Source organism: Bos grunniens, chromosome 6 (assembly GCF_055505025.1).
Source record: "Bos grunniens cultivar Pamir isolate PY7600 chromosome 6, Bosgru_T2T1.0, whole genome shotgun sequence".
Taxonomy (NCBI): Eukaryota; Metazoa; Chordata; class Mammalia; order Artiodactyla; family Bovidae; genus Bos; species Bos grunniens.
This window is the reverse complement of record NC_141170.1, coordinates 58,437,719-58,464,926: the sequence shown is the minus strand read 5'-3', so window position 1 is coordinate 58,464,926 and position 27,208 is coordinate 58,437,719. Positions and strand designations below refer to the sequence as shown.

The 27,208-nt window shown below is 41.5% G+C and overlaps 1 protein-coding gene across 32 annotated transcripts in view; it reads right to left on the bottom strand.

Moving 5' to 3' along the window:
• Positions 1-27,208, bottom strand: part of APBB2 (amyloid beta precursor protein binding family B member 2) — a 381,591-nt gene that overhangs the window by 314,965 nt on the left and 39,418 nt on the right. For 5 of the 32 annotated variants that reach the window (XM_086405979.1, XM_086406000.1, XM_086405989.1 and 2 more), the window contains exon 2: positions 24,786-24,822. The exons of the other annotated variants lie outside the window; for them this stretch is intronic. The gene's annotated coding sequence lies outside the window, so the exon portion shown is untranslated. The remainder of the gene's footprint in view (positions 1-24,785; positions 24,823-27,208) is intronic. 32 annotated transcript variants of the gene reach the window in all.

Genomic DNA, 27,208 nt, shown 5'->3' with positions numbered 1-27,208 from the left:
GGCCTGGTGTGCTGCGATTCATGGGGTCACAAAGAGTCAGACACAACTGAGCGACTGAACTGAACTGATATACATATATTTTGTTTTTCAGTTCTTTTCCATGATTGTTTATACATGATGCTGAATATAGTCAGCTGTGTTATATGGTAAACCCTTGTTGTTTATTTTACATATAGCAGTGTGCACTTCATTCTCCCAATTTATCCTGCTCCCAACTCCTCACTCCTCCCCACCTAGTCAATTTTTATCTCACGCTCTTTTCATTTATTTGTAATTGTATTTTATTCCTTAAAGTATTTCAAAATCGTTATTTTATATTCTGTATCAGATAATTTTAATATCTCAAGTCTTCAGGGAAAAGTCTATTCTTTATTTGTTTCTGATGACTCTGGCCCCGGTGGTTTGTTTTCTAGAAGAGTTAGCTGTCTTTGATCCTGAACTCTTATTTGGTTGATACTGGTCAGGACAATCCTAAGGTCTAAAGTAGGGATGTCTTCCTCCAGAAAGATTTTTGTTTGGTTCTGCCAAAGCCCAAAGGCACTATCTACCTGGGCCACTTTAGATTCTTTTACAGGTCCTAGTGGGATACAGGCTCTTCTAACACTGCCACTCACCCAAGGCTTAGTCTTCAACCCCGATGGCGAAGGCAACCGCCTTTTGTGTTTGCCTACACAGAAAGCTCCCAGCTTGGGTTTTACCTTACTAACTGGTGGTTGGCTGAGACTCTGGAGTTGTCTTAGTTCCCATGATCCCAAAAGTACATAAAAAATGTTTTATCAAGATTACAAGGCTTTAGTCGGGAAACGTGATTGATTTCTAGCTACACTGCTAGAAACCTAAGCCTCAAACTGATCATCTTCTCTCAAAGCCTACTTTGCCTTCGTTTCCACATTTTGCTGAATGACATCATTCACTCTCACGCAGATCTGAAAGTCAGTATAGCAGGGACCAGTGACCCCAGTCTTTCCTTCACCAGCCCAATAAAACGAGGCACCAAGTCCCAACTTCTGGCTTGATCAAAAGTGGGTCTGTCTGCCTTTATGTTTCTAATCATCACAGCACCTAGTAGTATAAATTTAATCATGAAGGACAAGGAAGCAAATTAAATGAAGCTAAATTAAAACCAAAACCATATATTCCATCCAAATAAAGGTGCTTTATTATGAGGGAAGGTCTGAATTCAGGGAAGTGGAAGGAGAAATGAACTGGGACTTTGGCTGACAGCACCATGATCACATTACCAACGAAAGGTTTAATGTTAGTCCAAAAAATTATCTGTCATGATAAATTAATGTTAATTTGAGTGTTATTGATTTTGCTTAAATTAATAAATCTGTCATTGTTTTACAGTTACATAAGAGCTGGAAGCATAAGGAGTTTATACCTAGTTTTATGTTCAGGCATATTTAAGCTACTTCATAATAAAAATATTTATGTCAGTACTGGGAGTTTGTGAGTAATTTTTTTTCTTTTAAATGAAGAGGTCCATAAATTACGAGATTTAAGGAACACTGGTCTTTATATACTTTGCCACTTTTGATATATTCATCATTCTCTGCATTAATAAATAGAGAAGTGGAATACAACAGCATGAGCAAGAGACCATTTACTAAACTACAGTTTCTTCCCCTAAGTCTCCAAGCTGTTTGAAATGGCTCAATACTGATGAATCTTTTAAGGCAGCACGCTTTGTTTCTTTCCTCCAACAGTAGTGGTTTCTAACAGGTAAGAAATACGCTTCTAACATGCAAACACACTGCTCAGTCCACTTCCTACCTCCACTCATTTTATACCGGACTGTATAAAATGGCACAAACATACCTGGCAGCAGTATAATAAATGTACCAACTGCAATGTGTCAAACAAAGGCTAGTCCTTGCCCTAAGGAAGTCCCTTTCCTGGTTGGGTTTCAATAACCAGGAATTGGGCTGAGTACAGCACTGTTGTTCTGAATGAGTACAAGAAACTCCTGATCACTTCTTTTTAACTTCTGTATTCTTTATGGATTGATGGACTGTAGTTCCTTTGATCTCTAAATATTTCATTTTAAAAGTCCCCCTACTGAGAAAAAAACTCCCTCTCCCCAACATACTGGCGCATGTGTCAACATCGTATTTCTCTTCTCACAGAGCTTGACTCAGTTAGAACAAGGTCATAGCAGTGCGTTACTGGACAGAGGAGCACACTGGAGTCCAGAATGGCGAAAGGCTTAGCCAGGGACACACGGCTGATATGCAGCGATCAGAACCTGGTTTTACCCAGTCTTGCCACCAAGATCCATGTCTGTGCATCTGTCATCTGCTTCATTTTAAATTGTAAGTAGTTTGAACTAGAACTTCACATTGATGCCTCTGGTCAACATTAAACTTTTTTTTAAGTCAAGTAATTTGATATTTTACTAGCAATAATTCAAGGATATTCACAGTGTATGAAACAGCTCATATTTCAATAAAGTTCTAATGAAAGTTTCTCAAATTCTGAATTCTAAGATTCTTATTTGAAAGTGGCTGCTTTCGTTTTTTATTTTTAATCAGAGTATATTAACTTGGTGGTGGGGGAAGCAGAGGGGATGAGATTACCTCTTTATTTGAAGAGAGAAATACAACATTATACTAATAGTTTAAAAATATCAGTGATCACATGAAACTCTAATTCAGCAGTTCTCAAGTTCAGATCTGGGGTGGGGCACAAGAACATGCATTCTAAACAAGAAGTATTATATTGCTGATGGTCTGAAAGGGAAACACTGATCTATTCAATTTTTTTTTTAATTAAAACTAATGTCGGTACTACTTATACTTAGTCAAGACAGTAAGACAAAGAGGAGGAGGAGGAGAAAGGAAGAAGAGCGAGAGAGAATGCAAAAACATACTATACAGCCAGACATACACACAGACATGGTGTTACCCTTCAAGCATGTGGGAAATGGGCTTTCATGGAATAACATTCTTAAACTCTGACCTAATAAATTATGTTGAGAGTGGCTGCTAAGAACTTAAAAAACCAACTCAAAGCATAAATGGTGCTATTACCCAAAGAATAGGTGAAATCACAGACCAGTATAGGGTTTGGAAAAAAGCAAACTGGCTGTCTGGGGAGGCCTTACAAATAGCTGTGAAAAGAAGAGAAGCGAAAAGCAAAGGAGAAAAGGAAAGATATAAGCATCTGAATGCAGAGTTCCAAAGAATAGCAAGAAGAGATAAGAAAGCCTTCCTCAGCGATCAATGCAAAGAAATAGAGGAAAACAACAGAATGGGAAAGACTAGAGATCTCTTCAAGAAAATTAGAGATACCAAGGGAACATTTCATGCAAAGATGGGCTCGATAAAAGACAGAAATGGTATGGACCTAACAGAACCAGAAGATATTAAGAAGACGTGACAAGAATACACAGAAGAACTGTACAAAAAAGATCTTCATGACCCAGATAATCATGATGGTGTGATGACTCACCTAGAGCCAGACATCCTGGAATGTGAAGTCAAGTGGGCCTTAGAAAGCATCACTACAAACAAAGCTAGTGGAGGTGATGGAATTCCAGTTGAGCTATTTCAAATCCTGAAAGATGATGCTGTGAAAGTGCTGCACTCAATATGCCAGCACATTTGGAAAACTCAGCAGTGCTCACAGGACTGGAAAAGGTCTGTTTTCATTTCAATCCCAAAGCAAGGCAACACCAAAGAATGTTCAAACTACCGCACAATTGCCTTCATCTCACACACTAGTAAAGTAATGCTCAAAATTCTCCACGCCAGGCTTCAGCAATATGTGAACCGTGAACTTCCTGATGTTCAAGCTGGTTTTAGAAAAGGCAGAGGAACCAGAGATCAAATTGCCAACATCTGCTGGATCATGGAAAAAGCAAGAGAGTTCCAGAAAAAACATCTCTTTCTGCTTTATTGACTACGCCAAAGCCTTTGACTGTGTGGATCACAATAAACTGTGGAAAATTCTTCAAGAGATGGGAATACCAGACCACCTGACCTGCCTCTTGAGAAACCTGTATGCAGGTCAGGAAGCAACAGTTAGAACTGGACATGGAACAACAGACTGGTTCCAAATAGGAAAAGGAGTACGTCAAGGTTGTATATTGTCACCCTGCTTATTTAACTTCTATGCAGAGTACATCATGAGAAATGCTGGGCTGGAAGAAACACAAGCTGGAATCAAGATTGCCGGGAGAAATATCAATAACCTCAGATATGCAGATGACACCACCCTTATGGCAGAAAGTGAAGAGGAACTAAAAAGCCTCTTGATGAAAGTGAAAGAGGAGAGTGAAAAAGTTGGCTTAAAGCTCAACATTCAGAAAACGAAGATCATGGCATCCGGTCCCATCACTTCATGCAAAATAGATGGGCAAACAGTGGAAACAGTGTCAGACTTTATTTTTTTGGGCTCCAAAACCACTGCAGATGATGATTGCAGCCATGAAATTAAAAGACACTTACTCCTTGGAAGGAAAGTTATGACCAACCTAGATAGCATATTGAAAAGCAGAGACATTACTTTGCCAACAAAGGTCCATCTAGTCAAGGCTATGGTTTTTCCTGTGGTCATGTATGGATGTGACAGTTGGACTGTGATGAAAGCTGAGCGCCGAAGAATTGATGCTTTTGAACTGTGATGTTGGAAAAGACTCTTGAGAGTCCCTTGGACTGCAAGGAGATCCAATCTGTCCATTCTAAAGGAGATCAGTCCTGGGTGTTCTTTGGAAGGACTGATGCTAAAGCTGAAACTCCAGTACTTTGGCCACCTCATGCGAAGTGTTGACTCATTGGAAAACAATGATGCTGATGCTGGGAGGGATTGGGGGCAGGAGGATAAGGGGACGACAGAGGATGAGATGGCAGGATGGCATCACCGACTCGATGGACGTGAATTTGAGTGAACTCCGGGAGTTGGTGATGGACAGGGAGGCCTGGCATGCTGCAATTCATGGGGTCACAAAGAGTCAGACACAACTGAGCGACTGAACTGAATTGAAGAAATATTTGTTTAATTAAGGAGCAACTCCAGCTCTAACTGGAAATCTATTTAACCACAGAAGTGAAATCATAATTAATATGATCATATCTAATTTTTCCCCTGTGTTTGTTTCCTTGGGGCATCTGTAATGGCTGACATGGAAATGGAATCATAAGTATTGTTATAAAAGTAACATTTGTTGGAAAGCTTATCTTATATTTCACAGCTCATACACTACAGTATGGCTCTATTAATTTTTCTCAGGCTTTTTCAGAGAAATCTGAATTATTAAAATTACACACATTATGAGAATTCCCTGGTAGTCCAGTGGTTTAAGACTCCATGCTTCCAATGCAGGGGCGCAGGTTTGATTCCTGGTTGGGGAACAAGATCCTGCATGTTGTGTGGTACAGCCAAAAAAAAAAACCTACATACATTATCCACTTTAAACCAAGTAATACTGGCAAGTAAAATCTATTAGAAAGGACAAGTTGCTGCTGCTGCTGCTAAGTCACTTCAGTCATGTCTGACTCTGTGCGACCGCATAGACGGCAGCCCACTCGTCCCTGGGATTCTCCAGGTAAGAACACTGGAGTGGGTTGCCATTTCCTTCTCCAATGCATGAAAGGGAAAAGTGAAAGTGAAGTCACTCAGTTGTGTCCGACTCCTAGCGACCCCATGGACTACAGCCCACCAGGCTCCTCCACCCATGGGATTTTCCAGGCAAGAGTACTGGAGTGGGGTGCCATCGCCTTCTCCGAAAGGCAAGTGGAAGAAGACAAAAAGGGAGGAATAGGAATACAATTAATTGAGGAGGAAAATTCAAGAGTAAGTCGGGAATTAAACAGAGCTAAGAATACAAATTAAAAGACTCTTACTCCTTGGAAGGAAAGTTATGACCAACCTAGATAGCATATTCAAAAGCAGAGATATTACTTTGCCAACAAAGGTCCGTCTGGTCAAGGCTATGGTTTTTCCAGTGGTCATGTATGGATGTGAGAGTTGGACTGTGAAGAAGGCTGAGTGCCAAAGAATTGATGCTTTTGAACTGTGGTGTTGGAGGAGACTCTTGAGAGTCCCTTGGACTGCAAGGAGATCCAACCAGTCCATCCTAAAGGACATCAGTCCTGGGTGTTCATTGGAAGGACTGATGTTGAAGCTGAAACTCTAATACTCTGGCCACCTCATGCAAAGAGTTGACTCATTGGAAAGGACCCTGATGCTAGGAGGGATTGGAGACAGAAGGAGAGGGGGACGGCAGAGGATAAGATGGCTGGATGGCATCACCAACTCGATGGACATGACTCCGGGAGTTGGTGATGGACAGGGAGGCCTGGCGTGCTGTGATTCACGGGGTCACCAAGAGTCGGACACGACTGAGTGTCTGAACTCAACTGAACTGAAGAATACAAATGCTTCCTCACCCAGATTCTATGTTACTTTAACAAATGGTGGGGAAGAAATCCACAAAAGACACTGTTCTGAAGGAAATTACCAGAGCTCCTGAGGACACTGAATATCCCTGTGCTGTCTAAATCCATCATCAGTCCAGCTTCACCAATCCATCCACCCATTCATTCATTCCTTTTTCCTCTTTTCATTTCACGAAACATTTAGCAGTGTTAATTTTATTCACTTTATCGAAAAGTAAATCCTGATGTTATATTAGGAAAGAAAACTTTCATCTGCAAGTTAATCTCCACTGTGAAGCCAAGTACACAATTTTAGGAAAGTTCATAGCCTTTCGAGTCTTGAGAGAAATGGGTTCCAGTCCCAACTGCATTGCTCATTTATCTGTGTGACCTGGAGACCGGTTCATCATTTAACTTCCTGAGTCTGATCACTCCTATATAAAATGGGGGCCATAACATCTGGGCTTCCTGGGTGGTACAGTGTTAAAGAATCTGCCTGCTGACACAGGAGACGCAGGTTTGATCCCTGGCTTAGGAAGATCCCCTCGAGAAGGAAATGACAACTCACTCCAGTATTATTGCCTGGAGAATGCCATGCGCAGAGGAGCCTAGCAGCCTATAGTCCACAGGGGTTGCAAAGCGTTGGACACAACTGAGCATACACATCACATGTACCTCCTGGATAGCACGGGATGAGGGCCAGTGTCCTAAAGGACCATTCCTGGTACACAGCAAGTGCCTGTTTCTATTGTTCTTTCACTCCTGCTGCATTTGCCTGAAGGCTCCACAATTTTCTGTCTGGGCAGGTCAGTCTGAAGTGAGTATTCTCGAAACTATCAAGCACTCAGTTCCAAGCTGAAAAAGCTCCCACACGAAAGCCCTTCTCAAACAACCATCCTACGCCAGGCTTGTTAAAGCCGAGAGACTGCAGATCCTTGGAACTCTGTTCTGCTTTCCCCAAGTACAGACGAAATGAAAGCCACTCTCCTCAGGCTTTCTCAAACGACCTGGCACCCTCAAAGGGCGCTCAGGAGAGCATTTTAGCTATAGTGAAAGAAGCCAAAGAAATGACCCCCAAAATTTTCACCCCTGGAGCAAGCTAACCCTTATTGAATAGTAAGTGGGAGAGTGGAAGGAACAAATACGCGAGGAGGGCTTGTAGACGTGTTCTGCTGCCCTCATCCCTACCTAACAGGACACACAAGGGCTCCAGTGTATGAGTCCTCTTGAAACCTGAAGCCAGCCAGGACATACCAAGAAATAAAAGTGTCAGTAAGAAGGAAACTGCTGGTTCTGACCAATTTCCCCAGCCCTTCGATAAGAGCTATACACTCCAAAGCCCATTCCCAAGGCAATTCTATCTGGAGGAGAAGGGGCAAAGGCACTGACTCCAAGGCCAGGTGGCCGGGGCTCAAAACCTGGCTCCGTCCCACCCTTGCCGTGTGACCATGGACATGTCATGCCGGAAGGACATAATAACAGCACAGAACTCGGAGGGCTGCTGTGAGAACTGGGAGGATAAACAGTCACTCTGGTTTGTCTCAAGCCATGGCTCAAAGCCAGGTCGACATCAGGAGCACCTAGGAAGCTTTTCCAAAAGGTACGTGTCTGGACAGTAGGTCTGGTTTAGAGCCCAGAATGTGTATTGTGACAAAACCATGTCCCTCTCAGGCCCACCCGGAGGTGAGATACACTGGCTGAGATCAAGTCCCAGCTCTATCAGACCAGCCTTTCTTGGCAGGGCAGCATTGGTTCAGGGTGCTTCAAGGCTACCACTGCCCACAAAAATGCCTCTACAACCTGAGTGCTGCTGCCTGAAATTCCTTTAGCAGGAGCTTTCCCCTGCACAACTCAGAGACACATTCTAAATCGGGAAAGGAACCAACCTTGAGTAGGCACCTACAGTGGGTCAGGCCCTTTCTGAGTCCTGCTCCTTGAGACCATCTCATGGCACAGCTCCTGTAGAGGAGGAGGGAACTATGGGGCAGAGAGCTTTCGTAGCAGAGCCAAGAAGGTTCTGCAGTAAAGCGGGCAGGTCTGCCCATGGCACCACACTGCCGCCTGGCCCACTGCCTGCTCTCAGGAGGCCTGGACATGGTTCTAAATCAAGGACAATGAAAGTGGACTGAAGGAGGAGCTCCAGACACACAGCCCACCCCACCCCCAGGTCTTCCCAGGTGGTACTGAACCCAGACTAAGCTGGAGTACAAGGATGCAGAAAGGAGTCCTCCACTTAGACCTCAACTCTTCCTCGAGGAAAGGATTTTAGACAGATCTCAAACTCATCAAGCCTTCATGCTACGTCTATATGAAAGAAATGTATGAGCCTGAACTCTCTACCTCTCTATCTCCCTCTTTTTTCTAAGCAAAGGGAAAGGAATAGATGCATTAATGAAAATAAAGAAAATGACCTGATCTACCTCAAAAAATTTACTATACTGTGAAGCTCAATAAGATCACAATATCCACAGTAATATTAGCTAGTATTTATTAAATCTAATCAGTACCAAGAATACATCATCTCCCAACAACCTCTAGAAATTTCCACTTTTGGAATGAGAAAACTGAAGTAGGGGAAGGTAAAAATAACTTGTCCAAAGACCCAACATTTGTGAATGGAAATTCAAACCAGGATAAAATCTAGCCTTCTCAACTCTTAAGTCTAGTATGTTATTTTCTCTATGGACTCGCTTTGACATCTGTCAGGTTTTATAGAGACATTACTTCCCTTGTCATTAGGAAATTTCCATGAGCTGTTAAGTGCCTCAACACTGCAGAAAAAGCAAAGGGATATGAATAATCTATAAACTGGAATCTCATCCAAGGAATAAACAAGGGAAGCTTGTAAACCTATTTTCAGCTTAATGAACACAAAATAAATAGAAGCATCCAAAGAAAATGAAGGCAATCAAGAAATAACATTAAGGAGGAAAGCAATAGGCTTAAGGGCAAAAAAAAAAAAAAAAAAGACAGGATGCTGCTTTGTGGGTGCTGGAAAACAATGTTATTTATTGGGAAACATCAAGGACAAAAAACAAAGATGGGGATGTGATTTCGACAGCTGCGAGGCAGTGACCCAGGGCCCAGGCAAGCTGGCTGTAAGGAACCGGCAGGGGCCTCCCAGATGCTGCCGGCCTTGACTGGGAGGACAAGGGTCTGAGATCAACAGGCCTTAGAAAGGAAGTGACGGAATCCCTGCTGCTTAAGCAATTAGTCAGCATGCCTGAGAACACCACACTTCCTCTGATCTCCCTGCCCTGTGAATGCTAGGGCATTACCAGACTTCCTTCTCAACACAGGAGATTTTAAAAAAACACTAGACAGATCAGAAAGACAGGGAGAATTTCTCTCTCCCTACCACCACCCAGTCATCAATGAGGAACCAAAAGAGACCTGAGGAAGCTGAACACAGCCACTGAAATAACCAGCAGCCAAGAGAGTGGATTCCACGAACATTCCATCTCTGCCCTCTCAGCCGAATTCCTCAGCAACTCAGCCCATGAGCAGGCGAGTGATGGGCAGGGCAGATAGGATAACCTCTAAGAGGCCGGTTGTGCTCACTAGCTCCCTTCCCAGACTACCCTCTTATGTCCCATAGGCTGCCATGAGTTCTCCAATGTGCTTCTACCACTGGAGAGAGGGAGAAAAGGAAGAATCTGAGTATAACGAATGTACTTAAGCCTCAATGAACCTATGAGAACTAGAAATACAAAATATAACAGTCAGTAAAGAATCTAACTGCAATTCAGGAGAGGTGGACTTGAACCCCGGTTTGAGAAGATCCCCTGGAATCCCCTGGAAAAGGGAATGGCAACCCACTCCAGTATTCTAGCCTGGAGAATTCCATGGACAAAGGAGCTTGGCAGGCTACAGTCCATTGGGTCACAAAAAGTCGAACACGACTGAGTGACTAACACTTAACCCTGGAGCCAATAGAAGTATCCACCATTTATTGAGCCATTATTATGGGCTAGGCACCGCTCAAAACACACAGTAGGTACTGATTCATTTAATTCTAACAACCCTCTGAAGAAGGGAGGTTAAGCCACTTGTCCAAGGAACACAGAGCCTGAGCTCATCTTAATCCCTATACAGGCAGCATCAACTTCATGAATAAGACTTCTCAGCTAATGACAGGATGTTACTTTGTTCTTTGCCTGAAGTTCTATCAACTCAAACTGACAATACATACTACAGAATGCTGCCAGCTTCCCTGGGGAAAAGGAGATGACAAGTCTAGAACTAGAATCTGGTAAATACACAGCTCGAGTGAAACCAACCATGCCCCTCATAAACACAGCTCCTTGATGCCAGACTCCTGAACACAGGCTCCAAGTCTCTATCAGAAGAGCAGCATTCCAAGTGACCAGTGGCCATGAGGACCCATCCAGTGAACTCACTAACTCAGGAAAGTCTGTAAAGCCCAGAAGTGTTGAATGGGTGACTCCAGATCATATGGCTTCTCTCAGAGCAAGCCAGGGCTAGAACCTGAGCCTCCCAGATGCCAATTTCATGCCCTTTTAATTCTTTAAAAACAAGCTTCATGTCTTGTCCCTTATCTCATACCTTTTATTATGGAAACTTTCAAACACATAAAAAGCAGAAATAATGAAAAACCTCTGTACCCACGATCCAGCTTCAACAATTATCAACTCATGCCCAATCTAGTTTGCTCTTCATACCCACACTCTCCCTTCCCCTCCACCACGCTCGCCAATTCCAGGCTGTCTGAAGGTAAATCCCAGGCACCACATCCTTTCATCCACAAATATTTCAACATGTATCTCTAACAAATAAGGCTACTCTAAAGCATAAACACACTAATATCATGTCTATGAAAATTAACCATAATTTCTTAACACCAGTTATCTGATCATTGCTCAAATTTCCCTAATTGTATTATGTTTTTTACTGTTTGTTTGAATCAGAATGCAAATAAAGTGTACACATTGCAACTGGTTGATATATTTTGTAAGTTCTATTAATCTCTCTCTCTTTTTTAACAATCTATTTATTGAAGAAACCAGGTCAATTGTCCTGTAGGGTTTCCCATAGCCTGGATTTTGCTGAGCTTTCTTTTTATCTCCCCACAATGCTCCGCACTATACCTTGTACAAAGGGGTATGCCTGGGCTTACCCACAGGCATTTGAATTTATTTTTATATTGTCATTCGCTTCCTCCCTCCTCCTCCCTGTTTTACAACAGCAAATTCCATTTAATTGTTGATTCAGCTCAATAACTATCTACTGAGTGCCAGTAAGGCAAGGCTGATGGAAGACCAAGGTGAATAAGACAAGATCCTTATCTCTGAGAAGACACAGTTCAATGAGGGGCATAAAGGCCATCTTGTTAATTCAAGGGGTACAGATGAGAACTATCAGAGAAGGCCCTAGAAGAAATTCAAAGATGTGGTGGGATCTAAGTTAGACTGCAAAAGACGGTTTGGGTCCATTTAGAACAAAGGAAAATATGATGCAGAGGATAACCTGAGTGATGTTAGTAAGGTGGGAATGTTTCTGGCCAAGTTTTAAACAGACAGCAGTGCTGGTGGAGAAAATATTTTACAGAAAAAGAGTTTGGTAAGAAAAGTTTCTGAATATCTGCTGGGGATCTGAGAATCATCAAATGAGGGGAGTAGCTCTAGATCCCTATTAGACAGGATTAGCATCAGCACTGAGAATGCATGAGAGGCCAGAATGCAGGGTGGGTTCCAATAATCCAGTTAACAGGGCCCTGAACTAGGCCAATTAGTGTTTGTGTATTAGTCCCTCTGTTGTGTCTGACTCTTTGCGACCCAGTGGACTGTAGCCCACCAGGCTCCTTTGTCCATGGAATTCTCCAGGCAAGAATACTGGAGTGGGTTCCCTCTCCCTTCTTCAGGAGTCTTTCTGACTCAGGTATCAAACCCTGGGCAGACTCTTTACTGTCTGAGCCACCAGGGAAGCCCAAACTAGCCAATCAAAAAGAAAAGGAAGTGACATGATTTGTCACTTGAATACCCAGAACCATAAGGCAGGAAAAGTGGAAGATATGAAACGCTGATTTGAGAAAACAGAAACATTGTTCTCGAGTATCTCCATAACACTTTAAGTAACACGCTTTCATAGCTCTGTAGGGCTTCCCTGGTGATTCAGATGGTCAAGAATCTGCCTGAAAGTGGGAGACCTGGTTCATGCCTGGGTTGGGAAGATCCCCTGGAGAAGGAAATGGCAACCCACTCCAGTATTCTTGCCTGGAGAATCCCCACAGACAGAGGAGCCTGGTGGCTTCAGTCCATGGGATTGTAAAGAGTCAGACACACACTAAGCACACACACATAGCTTTGTATTAACAGTCACATCAATATAAACATTCTCTAACGTTTTGCAAAGAAATAGAGGAAAACAACAGAATGGGAAAGACTAGAGATCTCTTCAAGAAAATGAGAGATACCAAGGGAACATTTCATGCAAAGATGGGCTCGATAAAGGACAGAAATGGTATGGACCTAACAGAACCAGAAGATATTAAGAAGAGGTGGCAAGAATACACAGAAGAACTGTACAAAAAAGATCTTTATGAGCAAGATAATCACAATGGTGTGATCACTCATCTAGAGCCAGACATCCTGGAATGTGAAGTCAAGTGGGCCTTAGAAAGCATCACTACGAACAAAGCTAGTGGAGGTGATGGAATTCCAGTTGAGCTATTTCAAATCCTGAAAGATGATGCTGTGAAAGTGCTGCATTCAATATGCCAGCAAATTTGGAAAACTCAGCAGTGGCCACAAGACTGGAAAAGGTCAGTTTTCATTCCAATCCCAAAGAAAGGCAACACCAAAGAATGTTCAAACTACCGCACAATTGCACTCATCTCACACGCTAGTAAAGTAATGCTCAAAATTCTCCAAGCCAGGCTTCAGCAATACGTGAACCGTGAACTTCCAGATGTTCAAGCTGGTTTTAGAAAAGGCAGAGGAACTGGAGATCAAATTGCCAACATCCGCTGGATCATGGAAAAAGCAAGAGAGTTCCAGAAAAACATCTATTTCTGCTTTATTGACTATGCCAAAGCCTTTGACTGTGTGGATCACAATAAAATGTGGAAAATTCTGAAAGAGATGGGAATACCAGACCACCTGACCTGCCTCTTGAGAAATCTGTATGCAGGTCAGGAAGCAACAGTTAGAACTGGACATGGAACAACAGACTGGTTCCAAATAGGAAAAGGAGTTCGTCAAGGCTGTATATTGTCACCCTGCTTATTTAACTTCTATGCAGAGTACATCATGAGAAACGCTGGGCTGGAAGAAACACAAGCTGGAATCAAGATTGCCGGGAGAAATATCAATAACCTCAGATATGCAGATGACACCACCCTTATGGCAGAAAGTGAAGAGGAACTCAAAAGCCTCTTGATGAAAGTGAAAGTGGAGAGTGAAAAAGTTGGCTTAAAGCTCAACGTTCAGAAAACGAAGATCATGGCATCTGGTCCCATCACTTCATGGCAAATAGATGGGCAAACAGTGGAAAACAGTGTCAGACTTTATTTTTGTGGACTCCAAAATCACTGCAGATGGTGACTGCAGCCATGAAATTAAAAGACGCTTACTCCTTGGAAGGAAAGTTTTGACCAACTTAGATAGCATATTCAAAAGCAGAGACATTACTTTGCCAGCAAAGGTCCATCTAGGCAAGGCTATGGTTTTTGCAGTGGTCATGTATGGATGTGAGAGTTGGACTGTGATGAAAGCTGAGCGCCAAAGAATTGATGCTTTTGAACTGTGGTGTTGGAGAAGACTCTTGAGAGTCCCTTGGACTGCAAGGAGATCCAACCAGTCCATTCTAAAGGAGATCATCCCTGGGTGTTCTTTGGAAGGACTGATGTTGAAGCTGAAACTCCAGTACTTTGGCCACCTCATGGGAAGAGTTGACTCATTGGAAAAGACTCTGATACTGGGAGGGATTGGGGGCAGGAGGAGAAGGGGACGACAGAGAATGAGATGGCTGGATGGCATCACTGACTTGATGGATGTGAGTTTGAGTGAACTCCGGGAGTTGGTGATGGACAGGGAGGCCTGGCATGCTGCGATTCATGAGGTCGCAAAGAGTCGGACATGACTGAGCGACTGAACTGAACTGAACTGAACTGAAGAAGAAAATACCCAAAGATGTATAATCAGATAAAGGGTTCAGAGCTGTGAAATTAAATGGCCACCTTGGAGGATTTCCTTTCTTTCAACAACGAACCCATGAAAACATCTCACTGTTTCACTCATTTCAGCAACTGCCAATTTTGAGCCAAACAAATTATCCTCAAGCAAATGTCACACACAGTAGGGAGTGAGTTCATTTTCCTAAACTGTTGTCAAAGCTTTGCATACTGAAGCTTCCAAAAAAGGAGAACTGGAAAAATGACAATTTAGAGGTGGGAAAGAAACATGAGTTATTTCAAAGCAGCAGCCTGTGATATGGAGAAATCTTTCTTTTGAAGTGCCTCCATCTAACATTTTCCAAGTTGCAATCATTTCAACTGCTAGTTTTCACTGTATTTATGCTAAAATTTAGCTGATTTATTTTAGTAGTATTTTACCAGGGTGAAAAGCCAAAAATGAATTGGGGGGGGGGGGGGGGAAGAAAATACTACTGTTGGTTTTAAGTGAAGTTGCTCAGTCGTGTCTTACTCTTTGGCTCCCATGAACTGTAGCCTACTAGGCTCCTCTGTCCATGGAATTTTCCAGGCAAGAGTACTGGAGTGGGTTGCCATTTCCTTCTCCATGGGATCTTTGGGACCCAGGGATCAAACCCAAGTCTCCTGCATTGCTGGCAGATGCTTTACATCTGAGCCACCTAAAGTAAAGATAATACTAGAAATGTAAGGAATTAGGAAAGAAAGAACTTTGTTAAGAAAATGTTAGACTAGTTTTATTTCTTCTGTTAATCTAAAACAACCCAAGGTTATTCTAAGTTAGAAAGTCCATGTATAACAGGTAAGGTGAGTAGGTTATGGGGTGGGGGTTACCCATCCATTGAGGCAAGTTAGTACCCACCCTAAATAATCAGTTCAAGGCCAGGAAACTCCTAATGCCCTTAATGGGATAGTACAGTCTCTGATGAGTAAGGCAGTTAGGAAAGGGAGAGTCACAGCCTCCTCCAAAACCTCCCTCACTGTGGGGTCCATTTATTTAGCTATATATCTTCACAACATATTTATTGTGAATGGATGGGCACTTTTTGCCAAAACTGCACAGACAATGAGTATAGACCATTTGCACTTACATAGAAAAACTTATCTATTTTGAAAATACATCTTTCTTGTCTGAATGAAAATCATCATTTATTTTTCACAAGGTAATATTATAAAATATTGTGCTTACATGGTCTTCCCTGGTGGCTCAGACAGTAAAGAATCTGCCTGCAATAAAGGAGACCCAGGTTTGATCCCTGGGCCAGGAAGATCCCCTGGAGAAGGGAATGGCAACCCACTCTAGTATTCTTGCCTGGAGAATTCCATGGACAGAGGAGCCTGGCCGGCTGCAGTCTGTGGGGTTACAGAATCGAACATAACTTAGCAACATTTTCATTTTCTTTCATCCTGAAAGCACAGGGTATGAAAGAGAGGAGAAAAACAAATGACATTTCCTGAGGTCCCATGACATGTGCAGATTTTTACCTAGATCTTGTTTTATTTGGTGGCAAACTTAAAAGTAGATCTTGTCGTCTACATTTTAGAAGTAAATAACTGGAGAGTTAGCTTAAGCACTTAACCCAAGAGTCCTCCATTAGTGTCAGAGCTAGAGTTGAACTGGGTGTATTTTACTCAAAACTGCTACCTTATCCACTTAGCATATCATTTGACACACATTCCATGATGGCAGAGTAATGAAATTTCTTTCAATTTTTTTTTTCCTTATCTATAAAGGAATGAAAGTGAAAGTTTAAGTGTTAGCTACTCAGTCGTGTCTGACTCTTTGTGAACCCATGGACTATAGCCTGCCAGGCTCCTCTGTCCATGGAATTCTCCAGGCAAGAATACTGGAGTGGGTTGCCATTCCCCTCTCCAGGGGATCTTCCCAACCCAGGGACTGAACCCACATCTCCTGTATTTCAGGCAGATTCTTCACCATCTGAGCCACCAGGAAAGCCCTATAAAGGAATAATGAAAAAAATTTTTAATCTACAAGGAGGTATGTATCTTTGTAGAAAAGTTAGAAAAAGGGTTTCAGATTATTATTATTTGGGGGACATTTTTCCCCAGGAGTCTGAGATTTAGAAACATTCTGGGATTTTTTTTTCCCTTTTTTTGATGTTTTTAAGATATATAATAATATAAGCATATTTTAAACCATTCACATCCCAACCTTCTTACAGTCAAGTAATCTCAATTCCTACAATAGTATTTATAAGCACACTATACCAGGATCATTCAAAATGCTAGCATATAATTCCAGTTAGTATTTCTCAAGCTGCAATGCATGCTCCCAGACATAGTCTCAGAAGTCCACATTTTCTCAAGTTTGAAGAACTTGAGCCTAGTTAATTCTACCATATCCCTTTAGAAGAAAGAACAAATAAATTACTTTATAGTTAAAACAGAGGAATGATATGAGGTCCTGAGAAGCACTCATACCACTTCCATAATATTCTTAACAAAAATGCGTAACACATGAAGAATCAACCAGCAAACCCAAAACGAGGGGCATTCTACAAAATAACTGGTCAATACCCTTCAGAGTGTCAAAGTTATGAAAGACAAAGAAAAGGTGAGGCTTTGTTCCATATTAAGATGACTGAGGCACTATGACAACCGAATATAACTTGTAATCCTGGATTGGATCCTAGACCAGAAAAAGAAACGTTAATGAGGCATTAACTGGCAATATTTAAATAAGGTTCCTGGACAGTAATATTAGACCAATGTTTAGTCCCTGATTTTTGATTACTATACAGTGATTATGTAAGATAGTTACATTTAGAAAATCTAGATGAAGAATGTAAAGGAATTTTTTGTATTTTTCACTATATTTTTAACACTTAAAATTTAGGCTTTTTGAAAGCCTAAAATTATTTCAGAATAAAAAGTTCAAAACACTAAAAAATTTTCAAGAGACAAAGAAGGGTATGAAACAACAAAAAAGAAATCCCAAACAGCAGAAACCTGTGCAATGTCTATTAACATACAATGGACTAAGGGGCCCGTCTCCTGTACAGAGATGGCCTTAATGGAGATCTAACAGACACAAGATGTCAGACTCTTATTTGGCTTCTCAGGTAGGTTTCCCTCCAGAACACATGTCCAGACTCCTTTCTAGTTCTAGTCTTTAACATTAACCAACTGATTTTTATTTCATATGAAGCTCTTGTGATCTGAACTAACAAGAACCCATTCCCCAGAGTCCAATTCTTTTATAGGTGTACTGAGAAAAAACTGATTTTCCAGGTTATTAAAGGTAAAAGCCAGACCCCAGACTTTGGTGATAAACAGCTACTTGCCCTGTGTGCTGCCCAATGACCATTCTGCAAGACCGTTACACCAAAAGCTCCTTACTGTTCCACACTTTGCTGCAAAGAAAATAGGCAGCTCCCAACAAAAGAATGTGTACTCAAGGTACAGTTACCTTGTAAAGCAAGAGAAGATGTCAGAAGCCAACTCTGAATCTTGTTGAATAAAGGATTATGGAGGACAAAATAGTCAAAGATCAAGAGCCAAACTCATACACAACTCAGCTAAGGTTTAGCAGACCGTTGGTTTGAATAACACTTTTATAAGACTCCCCTAGAACCTATATCCACAGTGGCCCAGAATGATCCTTATAAAAGGTAATCCTACCCATGTCTTTCCCCAACCTAAAGCTCGTACATAGTTTTCCATTGCATTTAAAACAAAAACAAAATCCTGGTAGTAGCCTAGTGTCCTGGGCCCTGCCCACTACTCCAGCTCTTCATCAAGGTCCCTCTGCTTTGCATGCTCCAGGCCCTGAGTCAGTCTTGATCTTCATTCCAAAGACTCAGTGCAAACTGTGCTCTTTGTCTAGAATGTCTTCCCACTCCCATCACCCTGACATACCCACACACTCACACACACCCAGCCTAGCTAACTTCGATCCACTCATCAACATCATTCGGGTTTCAGTTGAAATATCACTTAATCAGGGTGGCTTTTACTGACCAATCTTGAGAATTAACAGGGGTCCTATGATTTCTCTTCATAGAACCTACCACCATTTCTAACTATATATTTAAAGGCTCTTGGTCTCCTATTAGATTAGGAGCACCTAGAGGGCAGGGATTAAGTCTGGTTTGCAGACCACCACATCCTAAAGTCCAGCACAGCATTCTGCACTTTGGACAGAGAGGTGGATGATCCTGCCCAAGTCCTTAACTTTTTTCAGGGATTAAATGAAGCACTGTATGTCAAGCATATGGATATGGTAAGCACTCATCAATGAGAGCTATAAGAATTACGCCAAACGGTCTTTGCTCCAAATATGCTTGAAATTTACCACTGCTTTTTCTTTCACCTGATGGAGGGGAAAACAGCCTAGCAAAAGATGCCAAGTTGTCACTTTTTCGATATTTCTTGACTGCCAAGTCAGCTCATTTTAGGATTACTGAAAAACTTCAAATTGCAAGGTATCATCAAGAAAGGAAACACTTCTAAAATTAACACACTACATTTTTGTTACCCTGAGATAAATCTATACTCATCATCAGTTCATTTTTACTTCCCTCTATAGTCTTCAACGTCATCATCTCTTTCAAACTTCTGGTTATTACTACAAGGACATTGACTCCGTTTTCAAAGACTCTACTAATAATTTTCATGAAAAGGAGTTAAAACTATGGCCAAAATTTCACCTGCTTTAAAAACATGAAAAGCGTGCTTACCTCAACTATGAACTCGTGAAAGTAGGATAAATCAGTTACCCTGAGCAGTCCTTGTTCATAGGATTTAGAATCATGTACAGTGGTAAGTCAGTGAAAAGATAAAAATAGGGGACTGAAACACCCAAACTGATCATTTTTTTCAAGATATGTTTCATTGTAAGAGCAGAGAAATTCTCCTGGGCCCAGACAGTATGCTCAGGCAAAGGAAACAGGGTCCAAATACTGAGATTTCTTAGGAGATAACTAGACAAATTCCTATTGACCAGAAGAAAAATGAGAATTCAAGACTGTGTTACTTCCTTAGAAGTAAACGACACTTTAAAGAAAATGTCTCCACTGAAATTCCAGATTTATATATTCTATGCAGCGATCACCTAGCAGCTGCATGCAAGGTCCAGTGGGTAATTCAAAGATGGACAAAGATGGGAGTCGGGGGAGACTTTCCTTCTACCCTCCTAGGTTTGATAGCTAGGTCTAGGAAATAAACTGAGAACAGGCAGATTAACAGGAGAAAAGGTCCACGAATGTATTAATTTTTAACATAACACACATTGGAGACATCACAGGAAAAATAAAATGAGTACCCCCAAAAAGCAGTGAGATTTGACAGCTTATACACCATCTTAAGGAAAGGGAAGGATATCAGCCTCTCTGCAGAGAGCAAACGATTTTTCAGAAGATGAATAAGCCCTTAGAAGAATAGATGGGAGACATCATAGTTTGTTATGAAGTCTGTCTGGGTGTGGTGTATGTGAAGAGGCAATCCTTCCCTGGTTGATGAAAGTCGTGGGGAGGGGATCTGTGACAACCGAGTTCCTTCTGGAGGATCTGTCTTCAGGTAGATAAGGGGAGTTCAGAGAAAGCCTCTCTCTGTATTTGCTGTTTTTCAAGTGCCTTTAGTTAAAACAATCAATATATCAAAGTAGCACATTTTGGGGGGCATGTAGGTGAACTCCTTCAGATGATCGGTATCCTCAGTCATGGGATAAACAGATACATAATACATACACAATACATACAAAACTGCTCATGCATCTGATACTTTGAATCTCACGAAAGCTAGCGGGGGTTGCGGGGGGGGGGGGTGGTGGTGGTGGTGATATTTAAGCAAAAAAAGCTCTCTTAATTTAATCCCCTTGCCAGACTAACCAGCACACCCCACTCCCTCTCCACAGCACAATGACTAATGTTTCAGCACACCAGCAGCTCACAGCTAGTAGGAGGCGCTACTAGAGCCCAGGGCTTCTCCAAGGATGGTCCAGAGATAGACACCAGTCTGCAAACTGTTATCAGCTGCCCAGGAAATGGAAAGTGAGCATTTACAATAGAAATGTGGGTAGTCTTCAGACACAGTTGCCACACCCAAGTGCATGAATAGCAGACTCATCTCAGTGACCAGTTTTGGTGATGACGACCTTGTGAGGCAAGTTGTCAAGTGCTGTAGCACCATGGGATCACAAGTGATAGTTTAAGTTTACCTTCTCAACGGTAATGTAAGTATATTAAAATCGAAACCCACTTCTTTCATTGAAAGATCATTTACATTTGACCATAAATTTAAAGAACAAGTTGGATTTGGCTACTGAGGAAAAACTGAAGTTGAATTTTGACACAAGCATCACTTGCTTCATTTTGGAGAAAAGTGAAAAATAAAGATCCTGAGCTTGCTGAAATTGCTTTGTCTTTCTTCATCCTCATCAACATCCCTCTACAAGGCCAGTTCCTCTACCATGGGTGTTACTAAAACAAAATCATAATCAATTGATATATACATTATTCATTAACTCTGAGACAAGCTAGCACTAACCCAGCCTAGAGCAAATAGGTTAACAAGCAAGAGTAAGTTCATCTATGACATCAAAAATCTTAAAACACTGATTACATCCAGTGAACCAGTGAAGTTGCTCAGTCGTGTCCAACTCTTTGCGATCCCATGGACTGTAGCCTACCAGGCTCCTCCATCCATGGAATTTTCCAGGCAAGAGTACTGGAGTGGGTTGCCATTTCCTTCTCCAGGGGATCTTCCCAACCCAGGGATTGAACCCAGGTCTCTTTACCGTCTGAGCTACAGGGTTATTTAATAAGGAGAATCACCACTTTAGTCATAATTTTCTGTTCAGCTATAACTGGATTAACAAATTAACAAGCTATAGTGAGTTGTTATGTGAATTACCTATATTCATGCTTTTTTTTTGAAGGAGATGCACAGATTTTGTAATTTTCTTTCCTATATTTGCTGTGTTTATATTTAACAAAATGTAATTTTATTTATGTTGTTTCTAAAATATTTTAAAAAAAACCTAAGGCTTGCATAACTTTTTTATTTCTTTCCTCCTTTTTTTGTTAATAAAAGAACAAATCCATGACAGATTGAAAATAAAAAGACTAGACCTTCACCACATATAGGTTGAGAAGCAGAGGTCAGCCCCCCAGTAAAGCTGTACCTTTCTCTAGGGTCAGATGTGTTCACGTCTGTCTATGCTAGTTGTTCAACTGTATGTAAACACATAATAAACTGTATAAAAACACATAAAATATGAGCTCAGAAAAATGTTTCTATGAAAATGAAGTTGCATATCTGAATACTGTGGAGTAATTCAATGAAAGAGTAACACTAAAATAACTGCTGTCAAATTAGGCATGAAAAAGTGGCAAAGGATGCGGAGGCAAATCAGAAGAACCTGGAAGAATTCTAAACTCATAGCTCACAAGCATCCTAACACTCTAAAGCAAGCCAAACTGAAAACCAGGTAGACTAGGCATTGCAGGTTATGGTCCATGTGCCAAAAAACACATGGAAACCACTTATCAGGCCCTACTTCAGAAATTAGCAACATGGATGTACATTTATATGTCTAAATTTAAAATATAAGATATAAATAAATGTAATGTTTTTTACACTTCTCCACTTCGACTGAGCAGCTGCTGGTCATAAGAGCCCCAGATAAAACAGCTTATCCTATAAACACAAAATTCTGCACTGAATATTCAAGAGATTCTGACCTCCTGGCTCTATTACTGAGACATGACCGGTAGATGACAAAACAGGGACAAAATACAATGTATAGAAAGACACACCAGTCACAAAAAGCATAAGGAGTCCAAAGAGAGATTCTAACCACATAAAGAAAATGAAACAACTTGTGAAATTGCAAAGCATATGTCTCTTTTTTAGTAACACTCTTATCCATACTGCATTCCTGCAGAGAATGTGCTTTTTAGCAGTTAACAGCATTAACCAGGAGAAGGCAATGGCACCCCACTCCAGTACCCTTGCCTGGAAAATCCCATGGATGGAGGAGCCTGGAAGGCTGCAGTCCATGAGGTCGCTAAGAGTCGGACACGAGTGAGCGACTTCCCTTTCACTTTTCACTTTCATGCATTGGAGAAGGAAATGGCAACCCACTCCAGTGTTCTTGCCTGGAGAATCCCAGGGACGGGGGAGCCTGGTGGGCTGCCGTCTATTGGGTCGCACAGAGTTGGACGCGACTGACGCGACTTAGCAGCAGCAGCAGCATTAACCAAATAAAAGCAGAGCCCTAGGGGGACTTTTTTCGAAAGGTCAAGAAACAAATGCAGAATCAAAAAGTAATATATAAAATTCCTTTATGAGATACTGCAAAACATTTTCCTCTTACTATTGTTAGGTAGGTAGAATAGGGAAAAGGAGTCCAAAATGGCGGTGGCTAAGACAAGGAAGGTCAAAGGAAGGTCGGAGGACCAGAGTGAAGACTTCAGGCAGAACAAACAGCACTCCTGGCTAAGCCCAATTTGCATAGGGCAGGCCCAGGTGGAGGAAAACACATATAAAAGGAGGAGCCAAACGCTCGCTCTCTCTCTCTCTCTCACTCTCCTGCTATCTTCTAAATAAAATAGAGCTGTAACACTGATTTGCCTAAGAGCTATAACACGGTTTGTCCAAGACCCAAGAGCTAATGTCCGTCGCTCCAAATCTTTATTGTGACGAGACAAAGAACCGAGGAACGTACACTCACGTGACACTATCAATACAGAAAATTGTTTTGAAACATACACCAAACTAATCCATGGCCACAGGTTTAGCTTAATTCTGAATCAAACTTTTTGGAGCTTATCCATGGAATAAATGCAGGGGAGGAAAAAATAATTTTCCCTCCACATTTCTGAATTCTTAGCTGAAACTCTTGTAATAAAAGACAGATTAACAAGAAAGAAAAAACAAATAAAAACTCATTAACATATATACTTTGTATACATGGGAGATATCCAGAGGAAAATGAATAACTTGAAGAGGTGGCTTAGAATTCAGACTTAAATACCATCATAATAGGGAAAGGTGAGGGGGAAGTTAGCATCTTAGCGGAAGAATGAATGGGTCTTTAGAAGAGGAGGGACGAATGATAGTTTGTGACAAAGTCTGTCTGGGCCTGGTGTTGACTCCTAGTCTCCTTTCCCATGATAAGGGTCAATCCCTTCTGGGTGATGAAACTCCTGGGGTGGGGCTCTATGACAACTGAGTTCCTTTTGGAGGATCTGTTTTCAGGCAGATAAGAAGACAACTGGGACATGAGGCAGACAAAGCCTTCCCCTGCATTTATGTGGCTCAGAGCTTCCCTTGTGGCCCAGCTGGCAAAGAATCTGCCTGTATTGCGGGAGACCTGGCTTCAATCCCTGGGTTGTGAAGATGCCCTGGAGAAGAGAAAGGCTACCAACCCCAGTATTCTGGCCTGGAGAATTCCATGGACTGTACAGTTCAGGGGTCACAGAGTCAGACATGACTGAGTGACTTTCACTTTTCAAGGGCCTACAGTTCAAAATAATCAATATATCAAAGTGGCATCTTCAGAGGCGGCACGTCCTAAACTCCTCCAGTCAAATTCGGGGCTGCATATGCTACTACCCTCCACACACAAAGCACAGGCTATGGGGGGTGGACACCAGGTGCATGTTCCAGGCCCTGCCCTCCAACTGTGGCTCTGCCAATAATTAGCACCATGACTCTTAATTTTGGGGTCCCCATTTGCGATCTCAGGGAGTCAGCACCACAGGTGCTACCCATGCTAAGCTTCTATTACTGTGGAACTAAACACACCAGTGAAATGCAATGACGCTCTTATGGGCAATGAAAGGCAAGAGGCAAACATAAAATCCACTAGAGTGACAGATCTGGACACTCGCCGCCTTGGTTATGAAAAAAAGGAAAACATGGGGAGACATGTAGCCCAGATAGCAGTCTCCCGGACAACCAAACTTTTATAATCCCTTCTGGGAAAATGAATAAAACCACAATATAACTTCTAAAAAAATTTTTTTTGTTCGCGTTCAAATAGGTTTTCTTCCCTATTTTGTAATTAGCAAAAATTTATTTTTAAAATAACAAGAAGGAAGTATATTGAGACTAGGGATTCACAGTGGTTATTTAAAGACTGCTTTACTGGCATCTTTATCTGCTCATACAGAACATTAAATTAATTTTTTCTTTTTTAGCGAAAAGGTGATAATGAAGTAATTAGGAACATACACTCAGAGCTAGGTGGCCTGGATCCAAGTCCCACTTACCAGCTGTACATCCTTGAGTAAGTTTCAGTTTCCTCATCTGCAAAATGAGGAAAACATGGTCTCATCATCTCACACGGTTGCTGGGCATGAACAGGAGTTAATACACATACAGCGCTAAGCACAGCTTTTCTGCTCACACAAGAACCTACACAAGCGTTCACTAATACTTTATGGTGACTTTTTCATGGTTAACCAAAAATAGATGCTCACTAACACACCAAATGAAAACCAAACAAACATCAAGACCCTAGAAAACCTCACATAAAAATATCAACATTAAACACTTAAAACATTAAAATAACTCCAAGAATATAATGACATATATCATGTCCTATGATGGGTGTATGCTATATATGACAGTACCTTCACTTAAGTATTTTCCCAGGCTCCAATCCTTCATCAATTCATCCTACACTAGATGAAACTTCCGAAAGCAATGGGCTTAGGTCAGTCCCTCCAAGAACCTCGATGACTCCACACAGTACAGGGTAAACCCCAGAGCCAGACTAAATGAGCCGTTAGCACCGTGTACTTCACAATATCCACCAGTTTGTAATGGGTTATAATTATATACTTGAGTGTTTGGTTAATGCCTTTCTTATCACTAGAATGACTGACAGCCCAGGACATAGGCCTGCATTTTACCCACCACTGTCCATCACAGGCATGACCCGCTGTAAGTGCCATTATGTACGTGATGGATGACCCTCAGCATCCATCCAGGCTCACAAAACACCCCATTGGTACGACCTTTCACGGTTTGCAAAACACCCTCACATAAATTTTCTCACCTGAGTCTCACAGTAAGCCTTTAGGGAAGGCAGAGGCCCCAGAATTCAGAGTCACCGAAGGTCACTTTCAGTGTGCTAACTCCTAGTCTGACGTTCCTTCCAGAACATTCTCCTGAGTTAAATCCAATAAATCATACTAAGGCTTTGACCTCTCCTTGTACTTTTCAGCGTCTATGGTTTTTACTCTTCCCTTCTACCCATCTAAAACGTCTCCTGCCTCCTTTCCTGATTTTCATTCTTTATTAATAACAGTGATTGATGGGCAAATGCTCCACCTTCCCTCAGGTATCATACATGTTTCATTGCTAGTGCATGGACACCCGTGTATTTACTCACCAAAATGTTTTTCAATTGTATGGACATTTCAATATAATACTGAGCACCTACTAAGTGTTTGTGTGAAATTCCAATGAGAACTGCACAGTTAGGACACTCCTATCCTAGTGGTTAGAAAAACCACTGAAGTTTCTAGAAGAGAATAACAATGTAAATCAACATGCTTTAAAAAGCATACAATAGCTGCCACCCAACCTGAGATATCCCAGGTACCTTAGTTAATAAGGAAAGTAACTGCTAATTCCCACTAAATAGATTTTATCAATTTCTATACCATTTTGAAAAAGAATACAGATTAAATTAACTTACCATCATTTTAAAGAAAAATACTCATACAACGACATCCACAAGCCAAGTACCCCCAGGTCTACTCCACCAAAATGGTTTTTGTCCATAAGGTCTGTTACACAGTTAACGGTCCTTCTCAAACTCATCAGCTCAAAAGCACACACAATTAAAATGGAAACAAGAGATGCAGGAATCCTATTCCTCTGAATTAACAGCACAGAACCACAACTCTAAATACTACAGCAATAAACCTACAATAATCCTCGTGAAATATAGTATCAATTAAATGTTGGTGCAAGAAATGTAACGCAGAATTACTGCCGTATTAACACTCTCTGAAGATAAATCACCAAAGACTTTAAACAAGTGCAAATCGATTCTATGAATATTTAACACAGCTGGCTGTATTTAAAATTTCCCATGGCAGACATATACTGGCATCCAAAAGAGCTCCAAAGGGTTAAAAGTGAGAAATTATATATGAATTCAGAAAAAGGAAAGACAGCAGCCTGTGAATTTTTCTTATCTTGGAAATGACAATATTTTACAGCCTCAAGGGAAAGAAGACAAAACAGTATTCCATAGCGTTAACTCATTACAGGATTTAATAGAAACACCACCCAACTAATCCTTCCTTCCCATCTAAATTTCATTGCTGAATTTAAGAGTCCAATCTCACATAAGAAAGAAAGTTGCAAGAACACTGTAACAAGAGGAAAGGACAAAAACCTGAGATATTGTTTGTCTCAAGATAAAGGTGTGGGTCCGTGAATCTGTATAAAGCTGCATGCCTGTCTCCACCTCACTGTCTCCTAAGGACACAACTGCTTTCGAACACCATGGTACCACAGGTTTTGAACAAGCCTAAGCAAGCCTGCAGAACGGTGGGGTTGTGCTGGTTTTCTTGTTTGAGGGTCTTTAAAAGTAGACTGAAACTTGCCCAGGTGTTTTCTTTTATCTTCCAACAGATCAAGTGGCCTCCGCACACCGCCCCTCCCCCCATAAGTT